A 24220-nucleotide genomic window follows, 5' to 3' on the forward strand; every position below is an offset into this window, starting at 1 on the left:
CAGGAGGTCAGGGGCAGCCTGAAGGAGTCGGTTCTCTAGTTCTCTCCCAGCTTGTGCACACTGGGGATTGAACTTGGGTCATCAGGCTTGGCAAGCCCCTCCACCAGCTGAGCCATCTCCCTGGCCCCTGAATCTGTTCTTTGACCATTGAGTCAAATGAGCTCCTCAGTGTTACAGGAGACCATTAGATTCATGGAGAGACTGCGCAAGAAAAATTATGAACCTCAGCCCAGTGTCTGTGGTGAGGATCCCCACTGCTGGCCCCAGAGAATCCTTTGGCACTCCCAAGGCCTGGGGTCCCTGAGCAGTCTGGCCTGAGTTGACTCACTAGTCAGTTGGTCCTCTGTACCGTCTCTAAGCAAATAGAGCATCCCCAGGGTGCCCTCTCACTGCGAGGTCCCCTTCTGTACCCCCCGAGTCACCCAAGCTGTGCTGAGCTCTATCTCAGATTCCTGGCGCTGCCTTCTGCTTGCTCCTCACTTCCTCTGCCTCCACTTCTTCCTGCAGTGGATCCGAGTCAGCCATCTATCAGGCAAGGGCTCCTGTGGTCAGTGCCGAATACAGAGCTGAGCAGGGGGGCCCAGACAAAGTTCTGGGCAGCTCTCTGATATGTGGTCAGTGGCCACCTGATTCTCAGGTCATCTCTGGCTACCCCAGAAGGTGGTCAGAGACAAGAAAAGAGAGCTTCACTTCAAAGCCTGGGAGCAGACTAAGTATCTGTGCTGGCTGCAGCCCGTCATGTGGCTGTCACTAAGTCGGGCAAAACCAGGGGTCCAGGCACTTTGACTTTTCCTCTCCCTCAGGGTTGACAGTGTCTCTCTTCAGAGCAGTGCCACAGCAAGGACAAGCAACCTTGACTCATTGTGAGCTCCCTACATCTCTGCCTTCCTGTGAGTGACAGTAATAACTTGTCACTTGTGCTTACAGCTCACCAAGTCCATGACACACATCCTCACTTGACACATGGAGAAACTGAGGCTCTTAAGAGGTCCACCTAGCCTTTGTGGCCAAGTTCATATTGTACACGTGGCCCGGTAAAAGGGACCTCAGTGCCTAGACTGTACCAGGAAGTAGTTTAAGCCCTAGTCAGAGGCTAGTGCTAGGGGATACAGAGATGCCAGGGTGGGGAGGGAGCTGTTTCTCTCCCGCAAAGACCCCTGGTTGTCCCCAAGCAGCAGCTGCTCTAGAGGTGCCCAGTTAACCTTGGTAGCCGCCAGACTGCAGGAGACTTGTTCTCAGGCAGAGAGAGGGGATGGGCCGAGGCAGCCATCATACCCTGCTGAGTTGCCTCAATTCTCCCTCTCCCTGGTTCATTCTGGTTTCCCAGTGGCTGCTCTGCTTCCAAATCAATGGGAAGGCCATCCCACATCCTTCATAGCCCTTCTGGAGTAAGACAAGCTCCAGGGTAGGAGTGGGGGGCTGTCACCAGTGAATATGTGCATCCTTCAGTAGGTAGAGCTTTGTACCGTTTGCCAGCTATAGCTCGTCTCCCACAGGACTGAAATGGCAGAGCTTGGGATGTCTTCAAAGTGATGTATTTCCTCTTAGAACTTTAAAACGGTGCTGGAAAAATAAAGCCAAATTTTTTATGAAAAATATCTTTTTATAAAAAAAAAACTTTAAAAAAAAACTTTTGCCATGGGATTTTTATTACATTTATTTACTTATTTTATGGGGGTTGGGGCATGAGCCCAGGTGCACACGAAGAGGTCGGGGAACAACTTAGAAGTTGGTTCTTGGCACATCTTTAATCCCAGCATTTGGGAAGTAGAGACAGGCAGATCTCTGTATTCGAGACCAGCCTGGTTTACATAGTGAGTTCCAGGACAGCTGGGACTGTATATAGAGAGAACCTGTCTCCGGAAAGAAAGAAAGAAAGAGATTCTCTCTTCCACCCTGTGGGTCCTGGAGATCAAACTCCGGTTGTTAGATTTGGAGGCAAGCCCAGCACCTTCACCCCTGAGCCATCTTGTCCACCCCAGAAATAACTTTGAGATTTCTGAGTTACTGGAAAGCTTCTACTCAGCAAGCAGTGTGAGCTTTGAACCAGCTGTAAGTGTTTGGAGGGACCCCCTCCCCCATCCCCACCCAGAAGGGCTTCCTCTCACCAAGCCTCCTATCTGGGCCCTAGAAGACTGATACTTATAGTATCCATGGTCATCCCAGCCACCCCGTTCTTGCAGCTAGTGCTGCCTTCCAGTTCTACTCCATACTTTGGGCTGTTCTGGGGTGAAAGGAAAAGTCGGGGGTCCATTTCATGTAGAGAAGATATCCAGGACCCTCTGCAGAGCATGCCATGTGGGAGGACACTTCTGCTTGCTTTCCGAGGCCCAGGATGGAGTGCCATCTGTCCTTGGTGTTTTCGGATGCCCGAATGTCCTCAGGTGTCACAGCTATGAGGCACTGGCTGCGCAGACAGCCTCTCGTCTGTGGCCTTGCTTTCTCTGTGCTGTCCCCTCTGCTGTAGCCGCCTGCCCTGCTACCCCGTGAGCACTCCATGTGGCATCTGCAGCTTACTGGCTAGAAAGCACAACCAAAATCAGAGCAGGGATTTGGAAGCCTCACAGTGCCTCTAACGTCCCTAAGACCAAGTCAGCCTGATTATTTCAGTTGTAGGCAGTGATCCACTGGGGAGCTGTAATGGCAAATTAGTGGGTTGAGACCAGCAATTTTTTAATAGAGTAGAAAATATCAGGGTACATTGCACGAAGCACGGTACGTTGTTACTTTGTGACTTTTAATTTCAGTTTTACTGTGTGTACACTCAGGTGTCTGTTTGGGGTTGTGGTGAAAAATTGTGTTTCTTACCATGGTCATAATAAAAACCACCAGGGCTGTCAAGACGTATTGTGCTTGCTACCCAAGCCGGTGAGAACCTGGCCACCTGCGTTTAATATAGGGAACCCACATAGAAGTAGAAGGAGAGTACCAACTTGACCGGATCTTCCTTGAAGCCTAGCATAGTGGCAGGCGCATTTAGTCTCAGCATTTGGGGGAGGCAAAGGCAGGCAGGTTCAAAGCCAGCCTGGTCTACATAGTAAGTTCCAGGACAGCCAGGGCTATCTAAAAACAAACAATGACAAAAAGTTTTCCTTTGGCTTCTTGGCATAGATACACACAGTACTATTAAATCAAATATTAAATAATAATAATAGTAATAATAATGACCTACCCAAAGATACTTCAGAAAGTAGTTTTACAGGGAACAGAACCTCTGTTCTCAGCTAGTTTGGCCACCAGTTCCCACACTCCAGCCCATATTTCCTACTGTATCATACAACCTTGGCCCCTATTATCCTGTAACTCCTCTCTGGTCTGTGGTCTTAGTCTAGAAGATCTTTTGTCTTATAGTCTGCTCTCTGCAGTGGCCAGATTCCCCAGAGTCTAAACACTTGGATCAGATGGACTGGAAGCGGAGCAGGTGGAGGGGCTGCCTCCCTCACTCCCTCCCTTCCCTGGCCCCTAGTGCTTCCCATACAGATGGGGAGTCTCTGGATTTGGGGGAGCATGGTTGTTTGTTGTGCGGGGATGGGCGTTGGTGGCTTAAGAGTATTTGTTCAATGCCAGCCGTAGTGGCACACGCTTTTAATCCTAGCACTTGAGAGGCAGAAGCGGTTTGAGGCCAACCTGGTCTACAAAGTGAGGTCCAGGACAGTCAGGGGTGTTACACAGAAAAACCCTGTATCAACAAACAAGCAAAGAGTGTTTGCCCAAACAAGTCACCTAAAAATCTATGAGGTTTAAGATGGTCCCTCTATTTTCCAAACCAGAAAGTGCCAGTCGCCAGTGGGATTCCATAGGGCACAGGTGCCAGGACTCTTGAGATTACCATCCCTGCAGAGATGACTCAGGTCCCTTGCACTGCTTACACATGGCCTCTCGTGTACTCAGTCGGCTCTCAATGTAACGTGTGAGTGAGTGTGAATGCCGAGTGCATAGCTGTTACACCACATTGTATAGGGAATAACAGCAACAAGAAAATTCTGCATGTGCGCAGTACAAACATGGTTCCCTAGTTTGGGGCTGTGGCTGGTTGGATTGTTCCGTGGAGAATAAACATATAGGGAGGACGGACTGTCTGTGGAGGCTTGTTAAGTGTTTATGAACAAAATTGCTTGGGGGAGGGGAACACAGTTTCTGGAGAAGCGGGGGCTTCTCGTCCTGACCTCGCAGCTTGCAGGCAAATGCCAGCTACACTGCTGGGAAGGATATAGCCACCAGGGGAGGGGCGGATATGCTGGGGCCCAGAGTGCAGGGGACTCTGTAAACAGATGGCTGTCCTTGTACTTTTAGGGACAGGATTCCCAGAATGCTCCAGAGAGGGATTCTGAGGAGGTGACATGTTCAGTCTGACTGTGAGCAGGGACGTGGGTTCATGCCAGGGTGCCACTCCCATGAGTCAGCCTTCCCACCTCAGGAAGCCGCACGTCCATGGTGGATCAGAGGAACACAGATCATTACATTCACTTAGTGAGCACTCCCTGCTGCCTGCCAATTCAGAGCTGGAGTGTGTGGGGGTGAGGAGGAAATCACACGTTCCAACGACTTCATTTTGCTAAGCAGGAGGCTCTCACTTCAGTTTAGAAGTTGGCTTTCTGCGACCCTCAATTCTGGTGTTGTTTTGCACCCACACTGCTCCAGAGAGCAAAGGCGCAGAGGAAAATCCATTCTTGTTGAAGACTTAGTAAATAGCCAGACTTGATGGCTGCCTGTAATTCCAGCACTTGGGAGGTAGTTCAAGGTCAGTTGCAGCTATGTGATGAATTCCAGGCCAGCTTGAACCACAGGAGACCCCATCTCCATTCCCTCACACACACACACAAATGAATTTAAAAGCAGGAGCTGGGACTAGAACTTAGTGGCCTACGGTTTGCCTGGTGCATGAGGCCTGCATTCAAAATTCAGTCCCTCAGAACTGCAAGTACCTTCACCTGCAGTGTCAGCCAGCTTTTACGTCAACTCAGTACAAGCTAGAGTCACCTGAGAGGAGGAAACCTTAACTAAGAAAACGCCTTCGTACGATCTGGCTGTAGGCAAGCTTGGTAGGCATTTTCTTAATTAGTGATTGATATAAGAGGACCCAGGCCACTGTGAGCGTGTCTACCCCTGGGCAGGTGGTCCTGGGTTCTATAAGAAAGCAGACTGAGCAAGCCATGAGGAGCAAGCCAGTAAGCAGCACCCCTCCAAGGTCTCTGCATCAGCTCCTGCCTCCAGGTTCCTGTCCTGTTTGAGTTCCCATCCTGACTTCCTTTGGTGATGAACAACGATGTGGAAGTGTAAGGCAAAGAAACCCTTTCCTCCAAAGTTGATTTGGCTTTGGTGTTTCATGACAGCAATAGTAACCCAAACTGAGACATCTGCTGAGTCATCTCACCATTCCCCAACCCTCGCACCACCGTGTGTATTTGAAGCAGGGTCTCTCAGTACTCTGGAAGTAGGCAAGACTGGCTGTCTACCTCCCCACCACTGGGATTACAAGCATGTGGAGGGGCTGCGCTAGGGAGAATGCTCAGTGGTCAAGAGCACTAGCTGCTCTCCCAGAGGACCCAGGTTTGATTCTCAGCACCCCCATGACAGCTCACAAACCAAAGTCCAGTTCCATGGCAGCTGATGCCGCCTTCTGACCTCCACAGGCGCTGCATGCAAGTGTCGCACAGACAAGTGTGCAGGCAACATACCCAGACACATGAAATAAAATCAGTGTTAAAAAAAGTAATAGTAAAAACAGGTATGCCTGTGCCAGCACTAGGGGCTGAACTGAGGTTCCCATGCTTGAAAGAAAAGTGCCCACAGCTTCCTGCCTGTCACTTAGTGATGGTAGGAAAGAAGATGGATGGGGACCTGAAGGTCTGTGTTTGACTCCCACTTTTGCCATTTACTCTGTGAAGTCACTGGACTAAAGGCAGAGACTCTGTTTTCTCATCTGAAGATAAGAAGGGGGTCCTTATCCTCACAGCCCTCTTTAGAAAATGGTGGACATTGGGCCAGCAAGATGGCTCAGCGGACAGAGGATCTCGGCACCCGGGCCTGAGGACTGGAATTTGATCCCTAGGGCTCACACAGTGGAAGGAGAGAAGCAGCTCTCCCAGGTTGTCCTCTAATGCTTGCATGCACGCCATGGTGTGCACAAACATGTGGGTATATACGTGCACATAAGATAAACAAAAATGTTTAAGACAAATAAGGAGCTGGAGAGTTGGCTCAACCATGGAGAGTACTTGTTGCTTGAACACCAGGTTCAATTCCTTGCACCCACATGGTGGCTCACAGCCATCTGTAACTTCAGTTCCAAGAGATTCAGCACCCTCTTCTGACCTCCGTAGGCACTAGGCATATGGTACACATACAAATGCAGGCATAATACTCAAGCACATTAAAAATAAATCTTTGAAAAAAATTTAAAAAGCTGGGCAATGGTGGCACACGCCTTTAATCCCAGCACTCAGGAGGCAGAGGCAGGCAGATCTTTGTGTGTTCGAGGCCAGCCTGGTCTACAAGAGCTAGTTCCAGGATAGTTAAGACTGTTACACAGGAAAACCCTGTCTCAAAAAGCCAAAAAAAAAAAAAAAAAAAACCAAGGACATCAAGGACATATGTCTACATAGAGCCTTTTATTTAATTTACTTTTTGAGACAAATTCTTAAATTTTGATCCCTGCATAGCCTTCCCTGTATAATCCTGGGGCTGGAATTAGAGACATACGTCATCACATCTAGCCATAGCATTTTCTAAAGTGCAAAGTTCCTCCATGGACTTTCAGTAGCTTGTCTCCTATGTAATTGTATATTTTCAGGGGCCCTTTCAGCCTTGGCTGACAAATCATAGCTCCTGGTTATAAACTTCCTTCCCACCGCATGTCCTGTCTGTTGTCCCAGATACCTGTTTGGGAAGTACACAAACAGAAACCACCAAGGGCACTTCAAGTCAAGGAGGTCTGTGGGAACTTGGACGTTTGCAGAAGTATCTTAGGCTGTAGTAGCAGCTGTAGGCTGGACCGCCATCAGCCACCCTTAGGTCAGCACTGGGCGAGTGAGGAGAGGTGCTTCAGGTAACATGGTGCCTCCCATCATCAGGAAGGTGAGAACTGCTGGGTGGGACAGTATCTCTGTCTAGTGGTAGAACCCTTGCCTAGCCTGTCTGAGCTCCTCGGATTCAATCCCTAGTGCTGGAGAAAGGGAAGAACATGTATGAAGAAGGAGAACAAGAGGCTGTAGGACAACTGGTTGAACCCAAGCCCTTCTGCAAGGCCTTGTGAGGTCAGTGGGTGACATTTGCACCGGGCAGTGCTCTGGCATCTGAGACAGAACCCAGCACCCTGCTAATTGCTGCAACATTGGTTGCCAAACCTAACTGCCAGTGTTCAAGGAAATGTAGGGTTTTTTTTTTTTCTTCTTCCAGGTTTGTTCGATGTCTGGGTGTCACCATTTCCTCCAGTGACTAGAACAATAGATTAAATGAGTTCATTGTGTCTCACTGACAGGCAGGAAGCTGTCTGTTCCAAAGTGGAGGTCGTGGCCTGTAAGGTAATGCAAGGTCAAACAAGGGCTTGTAGGATGTAACCATGATATCTTAATTACTTTTCTATTGCTGTAGAGACACCATGATTGTGGCAACGTATAAAAGAAAACGTTTCCTGGGGCTTAGCATTCCAGAGGGTGACAGTTCATGGATCATCATGGCAGGGAGCATGGCAGCAGGCAGGCAGACCGACATGGTGCTGGAGCATTACCTGAGAGCTTACATCCTGAGCCACACAGCATGCGATGGAGAAGAAGAGCAAACTAGAGTGGTGTGGGCTTGGAAACCCCAAAGCCCACCCCTACTGACACATCTCCTCCAACAAGGCCACACCTCCTAATCATTCCCAAAGGTTCACCAAGTGATGATCAAACATTCAATATATGAGCCTGCCGGGATCGTTATTTAAAGCACCACATATGGACTGTTGGAGTGAGACCAAATCCCAGTGAGTTGTCCAAGGTCACACAGTGACCTTGTTCTAGTTGAAGATGAGAGCCAGGACAGATGGCAGTCAGCTGTTGGCAACCAACAGTCTCTTGGCATGAGGGTCACGTCTTCTTGCCTCACCACACATACAGAAGGGATCGAAAGCCAGGGAGACAGCTCAGTGAAGTGCTTCCCCTGCAAAAATGGGGACCTGAGTTCAAACCCCAGAACTTACAGAAAAAAGGGAAGGTGGGCATGGGCAGGTGAGGTGGTTCCTGGGGTAAAGGTAGATAGATGCTAGGCCTGGTGACCTGAGTGAGATCACCAGATCATTTCCATCAACATGGCAGAAGGAGAGAACCAACTGCCGTATGTTATCCTCTGACCTCCACACGCATGTATGTGCATGTGCATGCACAAACACACACATGTATACACACACACACACACATAAAAATCAAGTTGGGCGTGTTGATATGCATGTAATCCCAGCATTGGGGAGGTGGAGACAGGCTGGTTCCTGGCATCAGCCAGCATGGATATAGTTGGTTTTGTTGTTGTTGTTACTCTTTGGGGTCCTGCTGCTACCCAGCTCTCAAATACACAGAGACTTGTTCTTACTTACGAATGTGCAGCCTTAGCTTGACTTGTTTCCAGCCAGCTTTTCTAATTTCAATGATCCCGTTTCTCTCTAACTACATTTTGCCTCTGGGCTTTTTACTTTTCTTTATTCTATTATTTTTTTTCCTTTTTACTCTGTGGCTGACTGTAGCTGGATGGCTGACCCCTGATGTCTCCCTCCCTCTCTCCTGTTTATTCTGTCTGCCTCGCAGCCCTGCCTATCCCTCTCTCCCCTAGCTATTGGCCGCTCTGCTCTTTATTAAGCTAATCAGGTGTTTTAGACAGACAGAGTAACACAGCTTTACAGAGTTAAACAAATACAATATAAAAGAATACAACACATGTTTGCATCATTAAACAAATATTCCACAGCATAAACAAATGTAACACATTTTCAACTAATAGTCCCCAGCACCTGGCATATTTGATGATCTCTAGGCCAGTATGAGACCCTGTTTCAAAAACTAAGGTTGACAGCACCTAAAGAATGCCCTCCAGAGATTGTCCTCTGGCCTCCAGATGTACACGTATGTACCCAGACACACATAAAATTGAAAAGCAAAGTGGGGATTGGAGATGGCATCTTAGCATTTGAGAAGTGGGCGTTGTCATGGTGCCCAGCTTCCAATTCTGGCAAAGATTTGACCAGGCAGAGACCTTTGGTCTGGCATGTCTGAAAGGGCAAAAGCAAACTGTGGCCCTTCCATCTTGCCCCTGCATCACCTAGCCTACCTCAGAGAAATGGAACTGTCTTCCTGGGCCTGGGTTTGGAATTTTCCCTGATTTTCCAGACTCCTTGCTGCCTGGTGGCTGCGCAGAAGCATCCCAGTACCTGGGAAGGATGGTGCGTCCTCTCAGGCGGTGGGTGCCTGTGTGCACAGCAGGCACACTCCCCTTTTTGACCTGGCATCTGGAAAGCTATGCATTGCTTCTGTGGACATCAAACGGTTGGTACAGGCACAGGTTGTGCCAGCAGAGAGCTCACTGAACAGACAGTACGGGGGTGGAGGCATCTACTGGCCATAGCTGTGGAATCAACAAACGGATTTCAACAGCAGTTAATATAAAGAAGTCCTGGTTCTCGGGCCCAGGCGGAGAGAAGATCCTATTTGTGGCCCTGACCCTGCACAGATCCAACCAGAAGGGACTAGCAAGGCCATGTCTAGGCAGAATTCCTTTCATACGCTTAGTCTCTGCCCAAATGGCCTTGTCTGTGCTGGCTACCGCGTGGCAAAGCCTTGATGGACAGCACCCTCCAGTTAGCCAGGGTACTGTTGGCTCTTCTCTAGCGTCACACTGGCTCGTCTTTGAGGTTCTTCAACACTTGTTTAAACTGGAATGAAGGCTTGCACAAGCTAATAGTGTAGCTCATTTGGTAGAGTGCTTGCCTAGTTTGTACGGAGCCCTAGGTTTGATCCCCAGCACCCCATAAACTAGGTGTTATGACATCCACCTGTAGTCTCAGCACTTGGAAAGCAGAGGCAGGGGGATCAGGAATTCCAGATTATCTTTGGTTATATAGTGAGTTCCTTATGCTCCACTTACCCACCAGTCTCCCAACTCTAGCCTACTACCTTTGGCTCTACCTAGAGTTCTGGAGGGCTGTGCATTGGTCTGGGGTGTTAAGCCTTGCAAGGAAGTCTACCCAGGGCAGAAGCAGCTTGTTGGTGTCACAGACATGGGTCTAGGCAGGGTATGTTAACTTCATGCCAGACACTGAGCTGAGACTCAAAGAAAATGAAATCTTTCCATTCCTATGGGGCTCGCGGCATCATGGGTATTTGTCAATTCTCCACTTAAATGTTTTCTGAGTCTTTCAAGGAAGCTCTCATTTAATCCCCACTGCAACTTTGTGGAACAAAGAGATGGTCATGCCATCTGGACAGGGCAAGGGTTCTAACCCAAGCTCCATCGTGTCGTTCCTGCCAGCACTTTGCACAGGGGATTTTTCCATGGACCTCTGCAACAGAGAGTCCTGGGAAAGTTGTGGTCCAACACAAACCTGTGTGGTTGAAAGGAAACTGATGGGGCGGGGAGCGTATGAAGGGCTCTCTCCCAAGGCACACCCTGCCTGCTCCTGCTTGTTCAGTTCCACACAGGGAGGCAGCAGTGCAGTATCTCAGCACGGACGCGCCCCGTGAGTATCTCTAGCAGCTTCTCACGAATGGTCACAGAGAGAAGAGGTGGTGCTCACACCAGCCGTACATTCTCATCGTCCGATGAGCTTTTAAGCAATCTAAATCCAGACCGTATCCTCCACCAATTAAATTAGAATCTCCGCTGGTGGAATTCTGATTGGTGGTTTTTTAGAACTCTCTAGATGAGGCGGAGGCGATGGCTCAGTTGGTAAAGCATGTGCTAAGCAAGTGTGAGAGCCTGAATCCCAAGCTTCAGGACCCACATAAAGCCAGAGGTGGTTGTGCAGCACATCTGCAAAGAGGTGGAAGTTTGAGACAGGAGAATCCCAGAAGCTCATTTGCTGATGCGTGGGCGCGCGCACACACACACACTCATATATTAGAAAATAAATAGGTAAAATGCTCCAGATGATTCCAGCGTGCAGGCAAGACTGGAGCTGAGTTAAACCAGAATCTCCTGTCAATAAGCACCCTTCTGACCAGACATAGGGTCTTTTCTACTTGGAAACACACGTGAATCTAGACAAGACCTCATTTTGGCCTCTGGAAAAGCTGTAACTGCCCTCCCCAAAACCTCTGGGGATGTGTAGTTCAGGACAAGAACAGTAGCCCAGGCCTGGGAGCTACCATTCTGCTGGAGGACAGCTGAGTCGGGTGCTGTGAAATGTGTCTTCCTCCTCTGAACCACCTCCTGGAATCCCAGGCATGGTGCTCTGCTGCCCCCAAACCTCCGAACTCCCTGCCTTGGTTACTGCTCTCAGCCTTTGTCCCACCCACCAGTCTAGGCATTTTGCTCTGACAGCCCCATCATGTAGTTCCAGCCCTCCAATTAGAGGCCAGTGGTGCCAAGGGAGGGAGTGGCAGAGACTAGAGAGGCAGAAATTGTCGCTCTTTCTGAGGCCCTCCCTAAGAGTATCTGAACCAGAGCCCTGGAGGGTTGGGGCTGGCCAGATCGGAGTGAAGATAGCTGCTAGCCTACGATTTGGGTTCATCATCCCCTTGTCACCAGAGGCCGGCTGTTATTTCTAAGGAGAACTGTTGTGATCAGACTTGATTGCATGTCAGACCTGAGTACAAAGAAATCTTGAAGGAAAGGCAGTGTGACTAGTGGCCTTCCGCAATTGCCCGATTATCGCACAAGCCTCTGGTGAGGAGGGGAGGATAGAAGCCGGGCCTTTTCTGTTTTTCTTCCTTTCTAGCTGATAGCTCTGACAGGTTGTGTATGTGTGTGGGTAGGAGGCTGTTCTAGGTTTGTTACGGAATCTTAAAACACTGCAGGCTCCTTCCCGTGGCTACCACACACCCCTCAGTGGCTCTCTTCTCCCTAGAAAACAGTTTACGGTCCTCTTAGTATCCCCGTGACCCCACCCAACAGACTCTGGGGTAGATGAGATATTTCAAAACCAGGCACAGTGGCATGCGGCATATTCCTGTAACCCCAGCCTTTGAGAAAGGAAGCCTTAGGGAGTTTCTGGTCATTCTCAGCTACTCAGTAAGCCTGAGGCAAACATGAGCTACCTGTGACCCCCTCAAAGTACACACAGGGACTGGAGAAATGGCACAGTCAGGAAAGTGGTTTCCTTGCATGCATGGGAACCTGAGTTCAGATCCACAGCACCCATCAAAAGAGCCATGCATGGCTGTCCTGGTTTGCTTTCTCTTGCTGTGATAAACACCATGACCAGAAGCTATCTGGGGAGGAAAAGATTTATTTTAGCTTACAAGTTACATTCCATTGTGAAGGGAAGCCATGACAGGGTTCATAGGAGGAGCCTGAAGCAGAAACCAAGGAGCAAACAGTCCGGGCCCGCCTGCCTAGGAATGGTGCCTCTCACAGTGGGCCGGACCCTCCTTCATCAGCAATCACTCAAGGAGATGTTTCACAGAGATGGCCTTCTTTCCAGGTGGGTCAAGTTAACAGTCAACATTAGCTGTCCACATGGTCTGAGGAAGTAGAGATGGGCACCCTAAGACTCACTGGCCAGCCTCCCTAGCTAAATGAGGGACTTTTCAGGTTCGATGAGAGACCCTGTCTCTAAACATGAGGTGAGAGCCACAGAGCAAGACATCTGATGTTAATCTCTGGCTTCTCCGTGTATGTGCATGCACACACATACATGAAGACATGCACACCACAGGTCTGGTGGTATGCAATCTCCTGAGCAAGGCTTAAGCAAGAGGATTGTGTTTCCAAGGCCAGCTTGGGTATGCTCTGCGGGCCAAATTCACTATGTCGCCTGTGTGAGGCTGACTGGAAGGTGGGGTCTCAAGCCCTGAGTAGTAGGGTTAGAACTCCACATCACACGTAGCCTCCCAAATCCCTCAGTATGAGGGATTGACTGAGGCTAGCTCTGTGCTTATCCCAGAAGGCAGGGACTATTCTGTTCCAATTGGCTTCCTGCCCAGAGCACTGGGAAGATGGGAGAGGGTTAGTTACTCAGTACTCTGGCTTCCATCCAGCCACTAGCGCAGTCTGAGGAACATGAGTGTGGCCCAGATGCAGCTGTGTTCCAGACACTATTCCGTGGCCCTGCTGGGTCGTCTGAGTTCATATGCTCGTCTGTGGCGTTTAGCATGGGATGTGATGCTAGGCTCTACATCCTTCATCTTACTTGGTTTGGTTTCTAGGCATCAAGAGTTGCTATGATGCTCAGATGTGAAGTGAGCCCCCCCCCCCCCCCCCCCCCCCCGCTTCTGGCCAGCCTGGATTCCCAGGAATCTAAAGTCTTTCTGGATGCACTAACCTCTAATTAACTCTGCTGGGAACTCACCACCCCTCTCCACTTCCCTGGGCCCAGCCTTCCCTTCCTCCTAGCATCCTTTCAGGCTACGGGGGAGGGGTCACAGAGATGCACATTGCTCAGGGGATGGTGTTTACCATTTTGCCTCTCAGCTGGTCCTGCTGCATCAAACAACTATCAGTCAATAGCGCTAATGAACCACAGGACGAAGTCAGGCTGACTTCAGGCAACAATATCTGTAAATTCTGCCCGCTTGGGTGCTGCCCTGATTAATTACCCAAACCTCCAATCGATAGCCAGAGCGTAGGGAGGTCCTCAACACTTTGAGGAGCATCAGGGAGGGCGGCAGAGCGTTTGTCCTGATCTGGGTCTTTCTCTGCAAGGTTTGTTAAGTCTTTGATTCCAGTCCCCACCTAGGACACGGGGCTTTGCAAAAGAAGCTTGTGGCCAGTCCCCTTCCATACACTAGTGGACCATGAGAAAGTTAAGAGACTCTCTCAGGTTTTTGCTTGGTATGTATCCCAGACTGACCTCAAAGTCCTGATCCTCTTGCCCTAGACCTTCCCTTTTTTCTTTTCTTTTTTCTTTTTTTTAAAGATTTTTATTTATTATGTATATAGGTTTCTTCCTTCATGAATCCTGCACTACAGAAGAGGACACCAGATCTTATTACAGATGGTTATGAGCCACCATGTGGTTGCTGGGAATTGAACTTAGGACCTCTGGAAGAGCAGCCAGTGCTCTATTCCTCTGAGCCATCTCTCCAGCCACCGACCTTCCCTTTTTTCTTGACAGAAAGGGTCCCATGTAGCCTAGGGTGGCCTGACCAAAGGTACCTTAAACTTCTGATTCTCCTGCTTCCACCTCCAAAATGCTAAAGTTACAGGTGCATACCACTACACCTAAGCTAGTTATACAGTGTTGGGGATAGACGTTAGTGTGTCCTGCGTGCCAGGTGAGCGTTTATCAGCCGCATCCCTAACCCTGCCGGAGCCTCTCAAATGCTGAAATTACCAGTGTACGCCATCACACCTAGATACTTAAAGACATTTTGCTTTGGTTTCATGAGAGGATTCTGGAACTTTATATCACACATCCTACAGGTTTAGCTGAAGGAAACAGAGCTGCCCGAGAATGCCTCACTAAACCCATAGCTAAATGCATAGCATCTTAGGTGCCAAGATGTGGAATAGAAGTTGAACATCTAGTAGAAGCAAGAGCAAAGGGTTTGTGCATCCCTACACTAGAGTCTTACGTCAAAAAGTAAAAGGAGGGGCTGCAGAAATGGCTCAGCAGTTAAAAGCATTGACTGCCCTTGCAGAGGACCCAGGTTCAGTTCCCAGCACCCACATAGTAGCTAACAACCATCTACAACTCCAATTCCAGGATATCTGAAACCATTCTCTGGCCTCTGCAGGCGCCTGGTGCACACCTGGTGCACAGATCAGCACAAAGCATCTACGCATAAAATTAAGATAAATTTTTAAAGTAAAAGGGAGCAGGGTACAATTGTGCCTGTAATCCCAGCACTTGGAAGGTGATGGCAAGAGGATTAGGAATTCAAGGTCAGCCCTGGCTACATAGAAAGTTTGGGGCCAGCCTAGGCTACCGAAGACCTGGTTGCAAAACAAAAAACAGGAACCTGGAAGCGTACCTCAGTGGTTAAGGGCACTTGCTACTTTTCCTGGAGACCCGAGTTTGGTGCCCGGCACCCACATCATGCTGCTCATAGCTGACAGTAATTCTAGCTCTAGGGGGTCTGATTCCATCTTCTGGCCTCCACAAGTGCACACTCATGTAAGTGTGCACACTTCTTTAAAAATCTTTAAAATGCCAGTGGTGGCACACGCTTTCAATCCCAGCACTTGGATCTCTGAGTACAAGGCCAGCCTGGTCTACAGAACTAATTCTAGGACAGCCAGGGCTACACAGAGAAACCCTGTCTCGATAAACAGTAATGGGACTGGAGAGATGGCTCAGCAGTTAAGAGCACTGACTGCTCTTCCAGAGGACCCGGGTTCAGTTCCCAGCACCCACATGGCAACTCACAACTGTCTGTAACTCCAAGATCTGACACCCTCACACAGACATACATGCAGGCAAAGCACCAGTGCACACACAAAAAAAATTAAAAATTAAAAAAGAAAATCAACAAAAGAAAAACAAAAAAATCTTTAAAACAACAAAAATGTTGTAAGAGTTTGAAGGGTGACCAAGGGACACGGCAGGAGGTGGTCTTGAGCTAATATTAAGTAGCAGAAGTTTAGGGGTGACCACAGCCCTAAGAAGCGCAGGCCAAAGCGGCAAGACCTTTTTCTGTTGTTAGCGCTATGCTGACACCTGCTCAGACCCAAGGAAGCGCAGTTGGCATGGACACAAGTTACTTCATCTCCTCTCCATCCTGCATCCATCATGGCCTCTCGTCCAGATGCAGGGAGCATAAATGATCTTTCCGAAGCTTCAGCCTCAAGCTCTTGGCTGGCTTCTTGGGCTTGTCATCTGCTAGTGAGACTACTCCGGCTTGTCAGTTCTGCCAGCCTTGACACGGTCTGCGCCTCCATAGCGCCTGCTTCTCAGCTGCTTCTGTCAGTTAATCACTGGAGAGAGAGAGTCAGCTGCTCTGTGCTTCATCAAGGAGATTCAGAAAATGGCTCAGGCAGTGGAGAGACCGGCTAGGCTTGGAGGTAGACATGGGAAAAGCAAGGACCAAGGTATACAGCCTCTCGCTGGGCCTAGAGTCCCCAGCGATCCTCCAAGGCTGGGCTGCGGCAGGCCTTAGTGCAGCACCCAACAGTCTGGAGCAGTGCCTTCCAGGGACCCCAGCCACTGCGCAGACCACTGGCCTTCGTGGCAGAGGGACAGAGAAGTCATGAAGTCCAGCATGGAGACTGGTTCTTAGCAACTCCCAGTTCAGTCCCCCTAGAGAAACTGAGGCAGGAGCTGCAGTCGCCAGTGACAGAAGGGGAGGGAAGCACTGTGACAGACAGGGTTACAAGCCTGAGCAGCCCACCCATCATGACTACCTTCAGATATAGAAAGAACCTGAAAAAGCAGGCAACTGTCTTGACGCTGACCCCTTCCCCCCAGTGGGTGTTCGGGTCAGGGGCTGCCCTTCCTGTTTAAGTCACTGGCTCCATGACCTTGGTCACCAAGAGTCTGAGACTCAATTCCTTTGTCTGCAAAGTGGATCGTTGTGAAGAACCTTCTAGAACAGGACCTCAAACATCAGTTTCTTGAAGTCTCTTTCTCTGCTAGGCTCTCTTAGACAAGCTGACAAGCTCCTGTGACAGGCACTTAAAAGCAGCTTTTGCTAAAAAGCATTAACTCCTCGCTCAGGCTCATGGGTCACTCAAAGCAAAACAAATGCCTGGCATTTCTGCCTTTATCTATGTCTGTCGCTTTGACTTTGACTCCTACCTGGCAGGCATGTTAGTCACTCAGGAATGACTATTGAACACACACACACATACACACTCAGGCTGAAGGCACAGAGATGAGTCACTGTCCTCCTTTGGATTCCAGGAATAACAAAGATTGGCAGGACAGACCACCATTCTCCAGACGTAGGCACCCTCCCAGGAGCCCACCATCTTGCCAGAACCAATGACAGCGGTTGTTAACAGCTTAGTAATTCATTTGTGAGGCCCCCTTGGAAAGAGCGGGACTGGTTAATTATATGCACGTCTCTTGCCCTTTCCCCAATTCTTCCTTTTCTTAAACCTGAGGTTCCTATCAGTACCCTGAGGATGGATTTTGTGTCTCTTTGTCTCTGGGGAGCACAGGATCCCTTCTGCATGCTCTTGGTTGGATGGTTGAAGTAGTTTAAAAGTGGATTGAGGCAGTTAGGGCTGCTTCATGGCAGTCTGAGCGAGAAAGCAGGGCTTCCTCTTGGCCCCTTGGCCCCCGTAGCTTTATCCTCCAAGCATGGCCATTGAGCTGAACACGAGACTTAAATGGGAAAAAGAGAGTTCGCTCTGGAACCAAATATGAATGACCGTGGTCTGAGAATGTCAATTCAGATAACCTCAGACTCCAGTTTTCCACCGCAGTAATGGTGTGAACTTTTTTATAGTAACAAAATAGAATTGTAATCAATTGCTTTTCAGAGGCATTGGTGGAAACACCGAGCTGTGTGGGTCTCAGAAAATTGGGAAAAATCTCAGCTATAAGCCTCAGATGCTATCTGATAACTTTCAGCCCTCGGATTGGTAGGAACCTGGGTCTGTCTGGACGTTTCGAAGGATTGATCTAATTGTCAGGAAGGTGTTGGGTCATATAGAGATGAGCCCGTGAAGAGGGTGAGCCTGGCCTAGGATAATTCGCCTCGGAACTCATAGTCTAACCTCTGTACCGTCGTTGAAGTTCTAATCAGTCATTGTGCCGAAGGTTCGGTGGAACGTGAGGTTCTTTTCTGGAACATCTGTCTCGAAAAATCAATGGTGATTTAAAATTTTAACAGAGAACATTTAGATAAAATCTTTACAGAGTCTGACATAGTAATTATCTCAAACATAAAAATCCATGTTTTTTATAAATGTTACTAAGAACAGATCAGTAACACCATTTTAAAAATTATTTTGATTTTTGTGCATACCTGAGTATATGTCTGTGCAGTTCAGTGTCCTTGAAGAGCAGAGAAGAGAACTAGATTCCCCTAGGACTGCAGTTACAGAGAGTTGTAAGTAGCCATGTAGGTGCTATGGGACTTGAACCTGGGTCTTCTAGAAGACCATCTGAACCATCTCTCAGCCCCAGTAACTCCATCTGTGAATGAAAACCTAAGGAACTCTAGAGAAAATGTGGGCACAACATAGATAAAATGTGTTAATAATTTTGGAAAACATTTCTACATTTTTTAAAACTAGCAAATTAACTAGTTAGATTTGCTTAAGTTTTGTGAATTTAGAGGAATTTGAACTAAGTTCATGAGCTGCCTTACTCTTACTAGAGGCCTGCTTTAGCCAAAGCCTTTTGGGGGAACTTTTATCATATAAAGGTGACACAGAAATAAGTATGCTTGCACACCAGGATAATACAACTGTGATATTAAGACTCTGTTGTGGGGAGATGAAGAGATAGATCAGTGGTTAAGAGTATTGTCTGGTCTTCCAGAGGACCTGGGTTCAATTCCCAGCACCCACATGATGGATCACAACCATCTGTAACTCCAATTCCAGGGTTACAGGAGTTCTGGCCTCCTTGGGCACGGCATAGATGTAGTGCATATCTATACAGACAAAACATGCATACTTATTAAATAAATATCAAGAATAAAGGAGCATATGCTGTTCTTGCAGAGGACCTGGGTTCAGTTCCCAGCACCCACACTGTGTGACTCACAACCACCTGTAATCACAGCTCTAAGGGATATGACAGCCTCTTGTGACCTCCATGGGTGTTCATGCACAGTCTGCAATGCACACACTGCACGTGCACACACATACACACACATAATTAGTTGCGAGACAGAATTACGCAGTGAAACAGATTTACCCATTTATAAGGAATGTGAACTTAAATTTATAACAATGATACAGGTTAAGAGCAACCTGAAGCCTTCTGCTGTTGCTAGTGTAATTTTTTTCCTTGTCATTGTTTATTTAGTTTTTATCGAAATCATCAGGCCGAGAGCCTGATCATTTATGCTGCACAAAGAGACACAATGGTGTTTTAAAGAGCACAGGCTGGTGTTTCCTTCTCATGGTCTGGAAATCAAATTTGCCTCTGTCCTTTTTTTTTAAGATTTAAAAAAATGATTATCTTTATTATTTTACATGTATGGGTCTTTTATCTGCATGTATATGTGTGTTCCATGTGCATGCTGGGTGCCCACAGAGGCCAGAAGGGGATCAAACCCAGGTCCTCTGAAAGAGCAGTCAGCAGTCTTAACTGCTAAACCATCTCCAACTCCCAAGATTTATTTGATTTTTAGTTGTGTGTTTGTGGGGAGGTATGCTTGCAGAGATCAGAAAGAGAGCCTTGGATTCCCTGGAGCTGGGACTACAGGTGGTTTGTGAGCCCCTGGCATAGGTGCTGGGAGCCAAACTCCCGGTCTTCAGCTAGAGCACCAGTTGCTCTAACTGCTGCGCCATCTCTCAACCTCTTGCCCCGGTTCTTTAGGACATCCCAGAGGTGAGTCTGAAGGGATAAAATGGCCTGTGGCACACTGAAACAGAATCGGTGACCCTCATTCTTAACAAGGTGTCCCTCCTCTCAAAAGGACCACCTGCAGCCAGAGAGATAATGGGTAAAGACCCTTGTCACCAACCACGAATGACCTCAGTCATTCCATTTGATCCTTGGACCCCACATGGTGAAAATAGAGAACCGGTGGTGGCAGGCTGTCCTCTGACCTCCACAGGTATGCCATAGTGGGCATGCACACACACACACACACACACACACACACACACACACACTGTGATCATTTTTTTTTTTAAGGTCTGCACGGTGCTAGGGCCAACAGTGGAAGGGCAGAAATGCTGGGCCAGCTTCTAAAGGAGAAGATGTACCATGCTGTTGTCGCAGGGAAATCCTAGGTGACAGATGAACATTGTCAGCACCGTGGCCAGAGAAGGGAGGGAAATAGGCGTGCACGGACCCACGCAGCAATGCTGAGGCTGCTTAGCGCTCACTGTTTAGATCTGGGTCTGAACAGGAAAACAGTAACTCTCTCGTGGGGTAAGCTATAAGCTGCTATGGCCTGAGAACCTCAGTTGCCAGAAGAGGAGGACATCTCTGCTCAGAGCTGTCCCCAAGGGAAATCAGGGGTGACTGCTGTAGGACACAGACTCCTGAGGCACATGGGGAAAGTTCCCAGAGGAGGCGGGGTCCCTCGCCCACCCGTCAGGGTACTGGCAAGTGTGAACTGGAGTAGGGCGGCCCTCCACAGACACTAGGGTGGAGGGAGTTGCATAAGGGCCATTCTGTGGTGGGGATAGGCTGGTGAAAGAATTCCTCCCAAGCAGGCTTATTTAGTACACTGCAAAGATACCAACCAGAGGGCGTGGTGGTGAGGGAACTACCGGTGTGTATGATGGGACACAGTCTCTGTTTCTGTGGAGTCCTCCTTCAGTTAGGGTGAGCCTCTGTGGATGAGGACAGCTCAGACCAATCAGTGCGTGTTCCTGGGTGGTTAGGGGAAGTCACCTGTGTGCAGGTTCTCTGGCCAGTAACTCCTGCCATGCAAATGACGGACAACCCGGACTGGCTGTTGTTTGGTGCTAACAACGGTTAGTTAAACAGGCAATTTAAGTGAGCAATTTCACACGTAATTTCTTGTCTCCAGCACAGAGATGAGGGCAGCTCTGGAGATGGCTGTAGCTAATCTTGTTTGGCCTGGCCATTCTGTCCGGTCCACTGTTTGGGGTGTCCTTTCTAGGCCAGATTCATGCGAGACCTTTTGGCTTTCTGGTCTCCCAAAGTCCCTCTACAACTGGTCCATCTTTTTTGTTGGTGTTATTTTGGTTTTGGTCTTTAAAGACAGGGTTTCTCTGCATGGCCCTGACTGTCTTGGAACTCACTCTGTAGATCAGGCTGGCCTCAAACGCAAATCCGCCTGCATCTGCCTCCCAAAAGCTGGGATTAAAGGCATGTGCCACCCCACCCAACTGCAGCTGGTCCCTCTTTAATCTTGCAATTAGTTACTCTTGGCTGTACATCTGACGGCCAGCACTTGGGGAACGCGTTCCCAAAGAGGCTTTCATCATAGTGTTTGAAATCTATCTCTGTGTTAAAAATCTTTCATTCCCTGTCCAGCGATGGTAGTAATCATGCGAGTCTCAGATAATTCCCTGCGAGTGGATGGCAGCAGAAGGCCCCTTTGCTTCCCTCCCCTCCCAGCTTCGTCAGTTCTTCCTGGTGCTGATTAAAACTCGGCCCTCTGCTTTTACTTCATCTCTTTAATTGTCTTATCAGATGGGATGTCCAGCCTAGTTTGTTGGGACTGCGGGAGCGTGGGATTTTACCGTAACCCGCCAGTTACATCTGGGCCTTGATATCCCTCTGTGCCCCATGGAAAGTTAGTTATCAGTGAAATGACTCGATCTCATTAAGCCAAATGCAAGGGGCTTCCTGATTCTTGGTGCCGGGGGCCTGGGGGTTGTGTTGTCTGCCTGCCTTCTCTTAGTTGCTATCTGGTATGATGAGCCTAAAGAACGAGCCTTTTGTCTTCCTGCCATTAGCCCCACAGCCAATAAAGGACTGCAAGGAGCTTTCCAGGGTGCTGCCCAAGAGGTAGTCCAAGGAAGTCCAAGGGCACTGGCAGATATCAATCAGTTTGCTTTCCCTGTTTTACCTGCTTCCTGCGAGAGGGTATTTACCCTGCACTCTGTCCTCGCCCTAGTCTGTTAGGGATTACCCTGCCCTTCGACCTGCAAGTAGTTTCTGCTTGTCAGACAGTTAGGACACTCTCACATCTGTCTTGGGGATCTGGGTCCCACTGTGCCAACTGTACGCTGAAGCCCCCCAGTGAGTCCCTGATCTAATGCTACCCAGCCCTCCCTCCCTCCCTTAGTGGCCGATCGCCCTGAAGTCTAAGAATGGGTGATGTTCCCTTTTCTAACACCTTCCACCTGAAGGTTTGGCCACCCGCCCCGTGTGTTGCTCCTCTCTGATTAAGCCCACTCAGCTGAGGAGGGTGGCAGAAGCCAGCTTGGAAGGCTGCCTGGGAGATGGCACAAAGGACACGAGGCCAGTAGCCAACCAGCCTGGCATCCATCATCCATCCCCTGGTTTACCTAGCTGAATGCCCCCCCCCCCCCCGGGCGCGCGCAAGTCTTTAGCCTCTCCGGACTTTATTCTACACAGAGGCTAGAGATAATCATGGTAGTTAGGACTGGAGAGATGGTTCAGCAACTACGATTGTATACTGCATTTGGAGAAGACGTGGGTTTTGGTTCCCAACTGTCAGTGTTAGGTGACTCACAATACCTCCGGCTCAAGTTCTAGGGAACCCAAGGCCCTCTCTAGTCAATGTTCAGGTGGAAGCTTCACCCGAGCCCCTGGCATCCATATATCCAGAGTCTGGAATGTTCAGGTGGATGCTCCATCCAGGCCCCCTCCCCCATCTCTCTCCAAACCCTGCTGTACCTCAGAAAGCCTGCCAAACGATGACCCCTCCCTCAGAGATGCTCAAGACCACTCCCACAGGGTATTTAAACTGCCTCCCAGAAAACAGACCCGTGGTTTTCCGGCCTTCTTTTATCTCCTCTCTGGGAGGCTGGAAAATCATCTGGGAGGCTGGACAATCATCCGGGAGTGGTTTACTCATTAAACCTGGGCTTTTTCTAATTTGATTTGATTTGATCTGGTTTGGATTGCTGCATTGGCGGAGAGGCTTTTCAGGGTGCAGAAACTTTTCTGTTTCCCCAGGGACACATGCACACCCCACACGTTCTCCCCAGACACATGCATGTACACACTTGTTCTCCTGAGGCAATATGCACATACACACGTGTTCTCCCCAGACGTGTACATGAACACATACACACAGCATGTGCATAAACAAAATCTTTTTAAAAACAAATGCTACTCAGCTCCCTCGGTTATAGAAAACGTTAAGTTAAAAATGTCAATAATCCATGTAGATCATAAATTGGCACTCCCTCGATCCATATTCCCTAACTCTGTGGCTCCATTGATAGAATGCTTACCTAGCATGCATCACGCCCTGGGCTCAGTCACCAGCACTGCATAAACTGGAAGTGATGGAGCAGGTGTGCAGTGCCAGCTACTGGGAGGTAGAGACGAGATGGTCAGAAATCCAGTCATCCTTGCTTACATAGCCTATTCCAGGCCAGCGTTCAATATACAAGTCCCTGCGTGAAAATAATAACAACTGAAAATGCTGTCACTAAAACGAGCCCGCAGAGGTCCTGGAATCACTGCAGAGTCCTGCTTTGTTAGACTTGGGCTGGGCTTAACAGCGTTGGAGAGGAGGCCCCTGGGAAGCCCCACAGACGTGAAGCCATCTACCTATTCAGTCATGGAGTCTCAGATCACTTTCTCCCATCCCCATGCCTACAGTAGCCTGCCCCTTACAGAAGATGCCATACCCGGCCCCTGCTCTGCTTCTCAAATGTCCTCGAGCTTCAGGCTCCTCTTCTGTGAAGTGGGCAGAGGAGCCCCTGAGCTGCCTCGACTTCCTCAGTTTTGTAGGCTCTGGTACATGCGCAGGGAAAGACCAGCCAGAGCTGGTGGTTTCTCTGTTTTCTTCCTAGCAGTCAAGCCTGCGGGGGAGGGCAGTGGTCTGTGCTTTGGGAGTCTTGAAGGACTCCAAGGTTTGTGTTGAGGGAGAGCGAGGGACCTTGCTGAAGGTCTAGGGTGTATCTGTGCTATGGGTATGGGGACAGCCAGGCCTGGGCTTCAGTTGAAAGCGTTGGGGAGACAGGCTGATCAGAGCTAGAATCCAGGAACCATCAGAGGCAGCTCCATACACACCCTGTGATGGAGCCTTTGACTGTGCTGGCCGGCAGCCAGTGGCATCTTCGGACTAGCCTTTAGGGACCGATGATCAGCCTATGTGTCCATCCCTGGCAGAGTAGAGGGGAAGATGCAGCGAGGAGCAGAACACGGCCCCCTTGGCTGCAGTTCAAAGCCGGTGATTATGTATGTGGTGGGCCTTGTAAACGGATCCCACAGCAGGATTTAATGCATCCCAAAATCTTGGCCACTTGCCAAGCCACACCGTCAGGGCCGGGGGTGGAAGTGCAAGACAGAACACTTGCTAGTAGGCCCCAGTCCCCAACACTACAAAATACAAAAACAAAAGCT

The 24220-nt window shown here is 49.1% G+C and overlaps 1 protein-coding gene across 2 annotated transcripts in view; it reads left to right on the forward strand.

Moving 5' to 3' along the window:
• The window catches only part of Lrrc20 (leucine rich repeat containing 20), a 101856-nt gene that overhangs the window by 72837 nt on the left and 4799 nt on the right, over nt 1–24220 (forward strand). The gene's annotated exons all lie outside the window — the stretch shown is intronic.

This window comes from Chionomys nivalis, chromosome 19 (genome assembly GCF_950005125.1).
Source record: "Chionomys nivalis chromosome 19, mChiNiv1.1, whole genome shotgun sequence".
NCBI lineage: Eukaryota > Metazoa > Chordata > Mammalia > Rodentia > Cricetidae > Chionomys > Chionomys nivalis.